We start from the raw sequence: 12,698 nt of genomic DNA on the forward strand, positions 1-12,698 counted from the left end.
AGTCAGGACTAAATCAGAATTATATAGAATTTTTTAGGAAAAGGTGAAAATTTTCCAAACTATAAGGGTCACACGGCCCTGTGGCCACGGCTGAAAGACACGCCCATGTCTTAGGCTGTGTGGACATTCGAAGTAGGGACACACGACCATGTCCCAGCCCGTGTCCGTGCCTGTGTAACTCTTTGACTTGGGTCACACGGCCAAGCCACACACCCGGGTGCCAGGCCATGTAACACTCAAAATGAAACCTTTAAAAACCTATAGGGGGTACACGGGGGTGTCGCCTAGCAGTGTGTCACACACAGCTGAGACACACGTCCGTGTCTCTGACTGTGTGGACGAATAATAGGCCATTTCCAAGCCATTTTTCTCACCCATTCATGCACACAACTATAACCAATTTACCACATGTAATCAAGCATCCAAAAGTACACCAAACCATACAACAACAAGCTATCCAAATAGGTACATATTCATACAACCAATATACCCAAAAGGTACCTCAATCACAACAATTAAACATGTATAACTAAATGCTTAGTTTAGCCAAAACTTATTATTTTGTACACATGTCAAATCTACACTCATATGTACCTAATTTACCATTTAACATTTAGCATCATAAGCCATAAATACCAACTACATTTTTAATACCAAAATGACCATGTTCAATTTCCATCATCTAAGCATTATAAAGACTATAAAGTCATCCATCAAAAGGCCACATACATATATCCACATATCAACCATTTCAACCATTCAAAATACCAAATTTTCAAGCCAAAATATAATGGCTAAAACATCAACCAAAAACACCTATACATGTGCATATTTATCCAATTATCAATTAACTTGTTTCCATGCCAAAAGATAACATAATTGCTACATAAGCACCACACTATATTAGATTCATGCCACATCTATTTCAAAACCTTTCCAAAGCATACCATATCTTAACCATGTTGGGGTAAATTCATCATATATCACTTTGGCCATTCAAACATGCTTTAACACATTATCAAATTAACACATATCAATAAGGCACTAAATGTACCAATGCTACATCACCTAAAATGGCATATACATGCCAAACACATCAACTAAAATTCAACTAATCATTAACCATAAGTTCACCTATACATGTCATTATAACCTTAACCAAGACATCAAAATCTACCAATATAATCGTTGGATAGTTTGATAGATCTCCAACGAGCTTCCAACTCAATCGAGTTTCCGATAATCTAAAAAGTAAAGGAAAAACAACTACGTAAGCAATGAATGCTTAGTAAGCTCATATAAACTTTAGTCATTTTAATCCATTTCAAATATGAAATTTATACATATCAAGAATAATCCTATACCAATCCGCAAGATTCATGAAACCATATTGAACAACTCACAAAGTGAATAAATCCACAACATCACATATACATGTCATCCCTAGCGTAGTAGGATTTGATAAAACTTTAAACCCTTTCAAATTTTCTTATTTTCATTTGCATTTCATTACATTCCATTGCATTTACTTTCTTTAACTTAAATAACAACATCAATTCAACTTTTCATTCCCTTTTTTCATTATTTTACACTTCAAGTATGAATTTACTATTTCATTACCTTTCCACACCCATTTCATATGCATAACACACAAGACATAAGCATATCATCAACCATAGCCACAAGCTAGTGCATTTAAACATAGCTCTTTTGGGAATTAACCACTTGATAAACCATTTCATAAGGAATTACAAAATTTAAAACTTAACGCTCTTTCATGAACAAAAGCATATTTCCATTTGAGCACTTACCATTCCAATGCATAACTTTAAGTTTAACATGGCATAATCCAACCACAACTTGGTCAAAGCCTAAGCATTTACACCAAAAATGTTAGCATACAATATATAATTCATAGGCACATTAATATAAATAGCCATTTAGCCACAACATGTATCTCATGAGTTTATAACTCATATCAACCTATATAATTTTCATGTATCATCATATCAAGGATGTTTACACATGTACATGTTATAATTCATATCGTTCTCTTACCATTTCAAATCTGAATAGTGCTCGTAGAACCATTTAGAATACCATTGGATACCCGGGATAGTTCACACATAGTGTGCTAACTCATATAACTATAATCCATCAATACCTGTACATGTATGCTCACACGTGCTGTGAATTAGAATGCTCACATAAGCTGTGAAAATGGGCCTGCTCACACGAGCTATGGGTTTGAACATAGCTACACGATGCTGCTCACACGAGCTGTGGACTATCCGCAACACATGTCAGACCTCAACCATCGGTAGGACGTTCAGGACCAGCTCCTAAGGTTCAAACGGGGCTCGATAGTCGTCGTACGTCGTTGGATTTACGTCGTTTCATAACACGGTGAATTGCATACTAACATATTTATATATATTGATTTAATCACAATATAATCACATATTAACATTCAATTTAATCAAAATTATACAAAATACATTCATACGACTTACCTGGCTAAATTGCATAAATACTAAAGTTTAAGGGCATTTTGATAATTTTCCATTTTCCTCGATTTTTCATCTGATTTTGATCTAAATTAATAGTTTCATTCAATATATTAATTTAGAAAATAAAAAAATTCATTTTATGCAATTTAGTCATTTTGACATTTTAACAAAATTGCCCCTAAAGTTTTACTTTATTTTAATTTAGTCCTTGAGCCCAAAACATGCAAATTAACTTTTTTTACCCAAAATTGAGCTTAGCCAAATGTTCCTCGTATCCAAAACAGCCCATTTATGCAACAATTCACATTATATCCTTGTACTTTTATTAATTTAACAATTTAGTCCCTAATCGATAAGTTCATCAAAAAATCACTTAATAAAATACTTTTAATTATCAATCAACATTCTAAATTCATCATTTAACACGAAAAATCACAAGATTCAGTAATGGAAACATTCAAAATCTTTAACAATTTCAAAATTGAAGGTACGGATTAGTTGGACCTAGTTGCAACGATCTCAAAAACATAAAAATTACAAGAAACGGGGATAAAACGAACTTACATGCATCCTATGAAGTTTGGCTAAAGCTTGAAGGTTTATCAATGGCTTTCTTCCCTTCTCAAATTTGGCTAAACAATAAAAGGTAAAAGATGATATATATTTAACTTATTTTATTACCTTTTAATTTGTTTTAATTAATTAATAAAACATACATATTTTCATAATAAACCAAAGCCAACCGCCCACTCATATATAATATGATATATTTACCATATTAGTCCATATACTTTCATTCATGAAGCCATTTAATCACTCAAATCAAATAGCGATCCAAATTCTTATCTTTTACAATTTAGTTCTTTTTAATTTATTAACCATCAAAACGTTAAAATTTTTTAACGAAACTTTAATACCACCTTAATGACACTCCGTAAATATTTAGAAAAATATTTATGGCTCAATCTATAGAAACGATGTCCCGATACCTCATTTTCTAAAACCACTTGACATTAGGGTCATACCACTTGAACTTAATAAATCACTTATATAACATAACTTATCAAATCAAAAACCTTTTTAAAACCATATTTGACTCGTAAATATTAAATAATAATATTTATGAACTTACTCGTCAGATTTGGTGGCCCTGAAACCACTATTTCCAACACCACTGAAAATGGGCTGTTACAGTGACAACTCTCCTCCTCTTAACAAGATTTCGTCCTCAAAATTTTCTTACTTAAAAGAATTTGACTAAACACCCATATGGTGTATACCTTAGGAATCCCCCAATTGTCCAAAATACTAACAGTTTAATTTACCTGGGTGGATCCAAACTCGGCAGTTACTTGTGAAATTTCAATTGTTTCGTAACTTACTCTGTGACAGATGTCACTTTTATATTGGAAAACCCAAACAGTTACCATTTATTCAACTTCTTGCACACTTTGATGTCAGTAAAAGTCTGAGTTCAAATAGATAAGGAACTGAAAGTTGGTACATTAGGTGTATGACTTCTGTATTATGTAACGTCATTCAAAATAATGGAATTCATAGCCCAAAACATGGGTAAATGATATCCTCTCCTTGGCATTACATGGTTGATGAAAAGCAACTGTGACCATGAGTCATTCGTTTTTGTGATGGATGACTTGGTCACTATTTGATAGTGATTGACTTTTCATGTAGGAAGATGTAATGGTTACCATTGTTGGATCATCGGTACACCCCATGGTGCAACGAAAAATTAAATCCGATGATCACATCCAGGGATCCATGTACAAGGAACAAATTAGGGTGAAAAGGGTATGAACGATTACCTTTAATCATCTGAAAAATCAAAAAAGCAGATTACACAATTGTATGTCAATTCCAAGCCGCTACAAAAACGCTTCAGCCTCTACGTAATCCACCCGGTGTGACAACGAATGGTAAGCACTCTCTAAAATTTTTTCAGAGAAAAAAATTACTTGACGACTGCTAGACCTCACACATCCCTTATTTCAGGTATATTAGGTTTTTCTCAAAAACCCTTTATTTCCTAATTCGAGAATCATTAATATTTTGATATGAATCAATTCATAATAATTAACCAAATATTATAATTATCATAATTATAATAATGTTTGATCAAAAAAATTACAATTATAGTAATATTAATAATATTCGATCCTAAATTATAATTACAATAATTATAACAAAGACTTTGGTAAATTATTATTTTTAGTTAAATTTTATACGAATCAAATTCATATATTAATTTAACCCTATTTTTCATTATGTGTGCAACATACTTGTACATATAATTCATTTCATATATAACTGCTCAATTAAATTAATTCAATAATCAATTTAATTCATGTTGACAGCTAAACACAAAATCTACTATGTTTGGATTTCGTTCGTTTCAACCATAGGGTGTGACCTTGTAGGTTCTTGTAACGTTAGTAGTAATACTAGAACGATTCTAATATTACAAACAATGAGTGGCATCTAGCAATGCATCATTGGTATCTAAGTTACAAGAAGTCAGCATTCGACATAACCTTTCTGTGATTAACCCTTTATGTATTAAATCATTTTGTCATTTATATCTAGAATGGACATAAGTCATGGAATAGTCACACTTGCATAGTCCATCTAATTTTTCTTGATATCCTGAGTAGACTATGAAAAACAAATAAGTATGACATCTCATATCAACTTATTCGAGTGTGACCATGCATTTCTAGTCTCACTTATTCGGGATAATGATGATCTAAAGTCTAAGAATCGTATACATAGTAATCACTATGAGTAATGTTGTGACTATTAAAGAATAATCCAAGAAACATACTCATAGCGGGTCAGTCCAATATGTTGTTCTCTAACACACATACTCATGTGTTGATTTTGACATCTCATATCAATGACAACACTTTGTCATCAATCAAGTACATGTTAATCTTAATGCATTATTGTTGTCCAAGCCTACAATAATCTTCAACTAAAGACTTTTTAAGAATAATCATATTATTCTTAGAAAATTATTATAAAACAGTTTATTTATATACACAGAAAATAAATTGACACAATAATTGCTATGCCTTATACTAATAAATAAGGTAAAATAAGCATGTTCATACAATCATATCATGATTAGTCTTTGAGAATACTCTAACAATCATGAGATAAAATAGGATAATATTGGGAGAATGAATATTATCCCAAAGAGATCAAGGATATCCTATGAGGGTAACACACTTATAACAAGGTCATTGGACGAGCATTGAGTAGTTGCTTTCGTAATGGTATGTCATTAGGGAGAGCTCAGTCACGATACTATGGTGGAATTACTTCATAATTAAATTATTTTATAATTAATAGACAAAAAGCTGAAACTTAATAATAAGTCATTTGAGCCTCAACTACATATGTCCAATTAGTCCCTCTGCTAGCTTGTTGAAACCAAAAATGAATTGTGTGTTTGAATAGAAATGAACAGAATGAATAGCAAATGAGAAATGAGAAACATTTAGGAATGATTATAGTTTTCTCTGAAATGGAGAAATGAAATCATTTGGAAATGAATGTAGGTTTCCAAAAAATGGAAATGGAAATGATCATTTGCAATAATATATGAATTACTTAAAAAATGATTTGAAGAATGAGTTGATATTTTTGGATTGTTTTGAAAGCCTGAAAATGAAAATAAATCATTTGGTCATAGTGAACATGTTGAGTTGTGAAATATTGAACATATTTTCTCGAAATTTTACCACGGGCAAAATTGTCAAAATTTTACCAAGGGTAAAATCGTTAGAATTTTGCTAGGGGTAAAATAGGGATGAGAAGATTATTTTATATATAGATATTAAAGTTTATTTTTTGAAATAGAAAAACTGAATTGAATTGGATCACATTACAGAGTACTAAGTTAAAAAGGCTGAGGAAGTACTCGTAATTGGACCCAATGTAAGAGAGACCCAAAAACCCCTCATGGACATAAAGGGGGTAACAACCTTAGTAGGAATACTAAGGTGTGTCATCCACCTTATTCCTATTCTACGTAGGATGTTGTTTTTCTATTTGAAATAAATCACTACAACTCAATAAGGGTTCTACCTTCTCTTCCTATAAATAGATGGCACAAGTAGAGCTATTAACACAATTTTGAGAGATTATTATTCTATCTAAAAATAGAGAGAGTTTATTCTCAACTATTACATATATTTTTCAAGAATAACAATTCTACAGTTTTCTATTAAGAAGAGAGAATTTTTTTTTTCACCCCAGAAGGAGAGAAAACTTTTTCTAATTGTGTTTTAATTCAATTGGCTCGAGCTCACACTCGAAGCAGTTCGTGGTATAAGAATAGCGAAAAGATCGTTTGGTTGAAAGCCAGGAACAACGAACGTCCACTAAGTCGAAAACACAAGTACAAATTCAGTTAAGGCTTATTGCTACAAATATTACAAATCGTGTGGGTTTTCAAATTTTTAATTTTTTGTTGTCCAAGAAAACGTTTTCAAACGGGAATTTTTCAACACTTTCATCATCTCGACCAGAACCTTTGAAATCTTATCTCAGATACCAACTGTCACAGGGCTAGAACTTTTGTCTCGCAATCCATACGACCTTAGGCGATTTCTTGGGCTCAAATCCGCCTAACTCAGCCTAACTCTCATAAAGTGAGAATTCTCGATAGATGTAACACTCCAAACCCGACCTAGACGTTATGGACGAATCTCGAAAGTTACATTAAAACCATTGAAAAACATTTACTTGTTGAAAGTAACTAGTTTTTAGTTCTTTTTACAAAAACTTCAAAATCTAAATACTGAGTGATTTTGTTTTTGAAAAATACTTATTATAACACGAATATTTGAAAAAGAATAGTATGTTATCGTAACGTCGTTTTACATTATTAAAAAAGGGAATTTGACATTTAAATATTTCTTAAAAATGATTTTGGGTAAAAAAATTTTGCAGTGGACTTTCAAAAATACTTAAAGAATCATAAATAATTTAAATAACTCAATAATTTAAAATATTTGAAATATCATCAAGCATGCATGCATAGCAGTTTAAAGTTGTAAAATAAAGAAGCAACCCAATAAAACTGTTCAATGTTCAATGTCCAAAGTCCAAAATCATATCCCAATAGTTTATAAACTCCTTAAAATCCATCCGAGAGGCTACACCGAATTTCGAATCCAAGCCATCAATCTAAGTATTACTTGAAAGGTTATGAAACTAAAGGAGTGACCTTTTAAAGCCTAGTGTGTGTAACGACCCAATAGTCAGGGGTGATAGAAAGTGTAGTTTTGGGACTCCGTTTTCATAAACCGAACCCGTAAATATTTTTTATTAAATACTTACGGAGTTATATTAGAGTCGAATTAAATTTTGGATAAGTAATTTTCATAAAATTAAGAGTTATTAAGGTACGGGGATTAAATCGCGAAAGTGTTAAAAGTTGAATTATAGATTGAAATAAATAAAAGTAACTAAGGTAGCAATTATACTATTAATTAAATGAATAAGTGATGGCCGGTCATGGTTTAATGATATGTGCATGTGTATATATTATATATATGTTATATTTATAAGTTAACTACAATAATAATAATAATAATAGATAGTGGTAATAAAAAACCAAAACAATTTCTTTCTTTTATTTTTACATGCAAACCAATTGAGAAAGAAAAAAAAAAGGAAGAAAACGCGCGACCATAAGGGTTTTAGGCATTCAAGCTTTAATGAGTTAGTCAATTTAGTCTCTCTTCTTGTAATTTTTACGTTTTTGGAATCCCGGTACTTAGAACTAGCCAAAACATATTATAATTTTTAGCATTGTCAAGATTGATGATGTTAACATTGTTGATTAGTTAGAGCATAAGGGATTAAATTGATATATTTTTAGGTTAAAAGTGGAAAAGGAATAAATTGGAAAGTTAATTGTTTACTTTGAGTAGTTGGAAACACGAAAATGTACACACTTTTTCATGCCATTTTTAACTCAAATTCAAACAGTTTCAATAAAATTCTTGTCAAAAAATATATAATTATTATAAAATAATTATTTTGTACTTAAATTATTAACATGTTCAATTTTAATTAATTTTATATCAAATTTTGATTAATTTTGATTATTTTCAATAGATATGCACAAAAGGCGAAAAACGGCTCGGCAGACACTACTAAAAGCGCAAAATCGAGAAGCAATTTTGAAGCATTAAAACGAATTAATTTTTCAGCCTAAGATGGTTCAAATTATATGTATTAATTCATAATATAATTAATTTTAATTTTAATCCAATTTAATTTGGGTTAAATAAATTATTATTAATTAATTATGAAAAGTGGCCTAGTTGAGCTAAACCGAGAAAACCGATCAACCGAGCACTGGGCAGCCCAAAATCGCCCCACATGCTGACCCAATCAGCTTGTTTGGCTGATTATTTGGCTTGCAAAATAGCCCTTGAAGACTCCTTCAAATTGCATTCAAACCCTTCCATTATTTATGCCTTTCTAGATTTTCCCTACGTTAAAATAGCAAGTTTGAAACCTTCAAACTTGCCACATGTGTAGCCTGCAATGGGGGGACTCTATGGCTGATGATTTTTGCTAACTTTAGCAGCCTTCTCAACCTATAAATACCCCCCTTGGCTTATCACTTCAAACACATCCTCAAACCCATTCATTTCTTCACTTCTCTCCTACTTTTCTCTCTTCATTCTCTTCCATTGTTCTTCATTCCCTTCCATTTTACTTCATTCCCATGCCGATTTCACCTCTTGAAAAAGAGTCATTCATCCACCATTTGGAGCAGCATCAAATGTTCGTGGAAGCCTCGGTTCAACAAGAACAAGCGGAGAAGTAGGAGCCGAGCAAACTAGTCAAGCCTCAAAGAAACACAGGATTTGTTTCTTGTTCCCTATCCTTTTAATTTTGTTGTTGTTATAATGAACATGTCTATGAATATTTGTGATGTTGATATGTTTAATTTAATTAAGATGGCTTAAATTTAATTCGTGTTCGGTTGATTGCATTTCGTCTACTTGAGTTATTAAAATTGTGTTTGTGTTGTTATAGGCTTCGGTAAGATATTTGATTAAGTAAAACCATGACTAAGTTATTCTTGCATTACAATTGTAAGGTAACTAATGAATTAATTATTTAAACGGATTGAAATTGTAATTAATTGACACGATACTTAATCAGTGTATGTTTAATAATCTAAGGTAGCTGAGGGTTAAATTAGCAACGATATCTAACGATACATTAGCCTTGCGTAACATGCAAGAATATTGTGATTAAACTGTTTCAAGGTAGATATACATTTTTACCTCACATAATCTTTGATGTGCTTGTGAGATTGAATTAATTGTTTGAATTGGGATAGAGATATGTCAAGAGATTATTTTATTTTCATAAGTATGTATCTACATTAACACATTTGCTTCTTAAAATTTGTTTAATCGGTTGAATAGATGTAGAGATATAGTCAAGAGATAAATGGATTTTGGTAGGTGAGTATGTTCATAAGTTAGTAAATTACCGAGTTGTCGTGAACTTATTTGTATCAACATGAACATGAGTTTAATAATTCTATGTTAAGAAATGCAATTAATCTAACACAATTATGTTATCTTGATTAAAATCATTTTTTGAAATCATGCATTGGAACTTTTATTTTCCTTTTTTTTATTTTACTTAGTTAAAATCTTAGTTTTTAATCATCCCCTCAAATTAAAATATTTTTCTTCACCAAAATGTTTTTAATTGCATTCATAAATAATTCTTTTCACAATCCCTGTGGGTGCGATAACTTGACATTTACTTGTCACTTTATTACTTGTTGCGATTGTGTACACTTACACATTTTTGTCGTTCCAAGTTTTTTGCGCCATTGCTGGGGACTATTTTAAAAATTCATTATTTTTTAATTTGTTAATTTTGCATTTTGGTTTATTTTTTTGTTCAATTTTAAACTTAATTAATTTTTCTGTGTTTATTTTAAGTGTTTATGAGTATTGATCGAATCATCAATTTACTCCCCGTAGACCCTAAGATTGAAAGAACTTTTCGACAGCGAAGAAGACAAGCAAGTCAGAGAAGGACTGAACTTCGTAAATTTGAATCAAGGAAATGGAGAAAACCCTGCTCAAAATACTATCCTTATTGTTGATGATAGGGATAGAGCTCTAAGACAGTATGCCAAGCCAGTGTTTCATGATCTTAGTCCTGGTATTAGGAGACCCAAAATCGAGGCACAATAGTTCGAACTGAAGCCAGTCATGTTCCAGATGCTTCAGATAGTGGGCCAATTCAGTGGAATGTCTACCGAAGATCCTCACCTGTACTTAGGACTGTTCATGGAGGTGAGCGATTCCTTCAAGTTAGCCGGAGCACCTTAAGATGCACTACGATTGAAGTTGTTCCCATATTTGCTAAAGGACAGAGCTCGAGCCTGGTTGAAGTCATTGCCACCAAATTCAATTTTCACATGGCAAGAGTTAGCAGAAAGATTCCTCATGAAGTATTTTTCGCCTAGCAAGAATGCTAAGTTGAGGAATGAGATCACTGCTTTCCAACAAATGGATGATGAGTCCTTGTATGAGGCATAGGAAAGGTACAAAGAATTATTACGGAAGTGCCCTCATCCCAAAATCTTACATGCATCCAACTTGAGACATTTTATAATGGTCTTAATACTCACACGACGATGGTAGTGGACGCTTCTGCTAACGGTGTTCTCCTTTCTAAGTCGCACAATGAGGCTTAGGAAATCATCGAGAGGATTACCAGTAACAATTATCAATGGTCAACCAATCGAGTAGTGTTAGGAAGATGAGCCACTATAATACATGAAGTAGACACTCTCACTTTACTCACATATTAGGTATCCTTGATTTCTTCAATGCTTAAAAATTTCACCACTAATGAGTTAAATAGTTTTGCAGCACAGCCACCAAATCAATTTGAAAATGTAGCATGTGCCTATTGTGGGGAAAGTCATCTGTTCGAAGAATGTCCATCAAACCCAGAATCCGTTTATTAAATGGTTAAACAGAACCAAAACCGAGGAAGGCAAGGACTACAATCCAATTCCTATAACCCATCGTGGCAAAAGCACCCTAATTTCTCCTAGAGTAACCAAGGGGCTGGACCTAGTAACACATACGCCCAACCTAGACTGACCTAGCCACCTATTTTTATCCAACAAGTTTAGAAACAACCTCAAGTTGAACCATCCAATGGCTTAGAAAACTTGTTGAAGGCATACATAGCCAAGAATGATGCCTTAATCCAAAGCCAAGCAGCAACATTGAAAAACCTGGAAAACCAAATGGGTCAGCTTGCAACTGAACTCAGAAACCGACCACAAGGTGCTTTACCTAGTGATACAGAGAATCCAAGGAATCCAGGGAATGAGCATTGTAAAGCATTGACATTGAAATGTGGAAAGACATTAGAGCCCAACATCATCGAAGTTGAAGAGGAGCCAACTGAGGCTCAGAACTCAATGGAGGTTCAACCGGGTGTTGAAAATCCAGTTTCACTAGAACCTGAATCTGAAAAAACTGATAAGGTAGCTTCTGAACCAGCTAATTTTGATAAACTAATAACTTCGTTAGACGCAAAATCGCCACAGAAGACGAATCAACTAGTTCCAATAAAGAAGCCTCCACCACCCTACCCTCAAAGATTTCAGAAGTACAAGCAGGTACTCCAGTTCAAGAAGGTCTTAGACGTACTCAAGCAAATTCATATCAACATTTCATTGGTTGAAGCACTTGAACAAATGCCAAACTACGTCAAATTCATGAAGGATATCCTATCAAAAAAAGGAAGACTTGGAGATTTGAAACAGTAATCCTAATAAAGGAATACAGTGCATATTTTCAAGACAAACTACCCCCAAAGTTGAAGGATCTTAGATGTTTTACCGTGCCTTGCAACATTGAAGCAACATAATATGGTAAGACACTATGTGATTTGGGTGCGAGTATCAACTTGATGCCCATGTCAATATTTAGGAAGTTGGGGATAGGTGAAGCTAGACCTACTACGGTTACACTTCAATTAGCATATCGATCCTTAGCACATCCAGAAGGAAAAATCGAAGACGTATTGGTACGTGTAGATAAATTTATTTTTCCTGTTGGCTTTGTTATTCTAGACTTTGAAGCAGACAAA

General features: G+C 32.7%; 1 non-coding gene across 1 annotated transcript; it reads right to left on the bottom strand.

The window, feature by feature from the left end:
• Positions 1–11,062: 11,062 nt before the first annotated feature.
• Positions 11,063–11,169, bottom strand: LOC121216462 (small nucleolar RNA R71). The gene has a single exon (XR_005912644.1). It is a non-coding gene; the product is annotated as a small nucleolar RNA R71 (small nucleolar RNA).
• Between the last annotated feature and the right edge of the window lie 1,529 nt (positions 11,170–12,698).

This window comes from Gossypium hirsutum, chromosome D04 (assembly GCF_007990345.1).
Source record: "Gossypium hirsutum isolate 1008001.06 chromosome D04, Gossypium_hirsutum_v2.1, whole genome shotgun sequence".
Taxonomy (NCBI): Eukaryota; Viridiplantae; Streptophyta; class Magnoliopsida; order Malvales; family Malvaceae; genus Gossypium; species Gossypium hirsutum.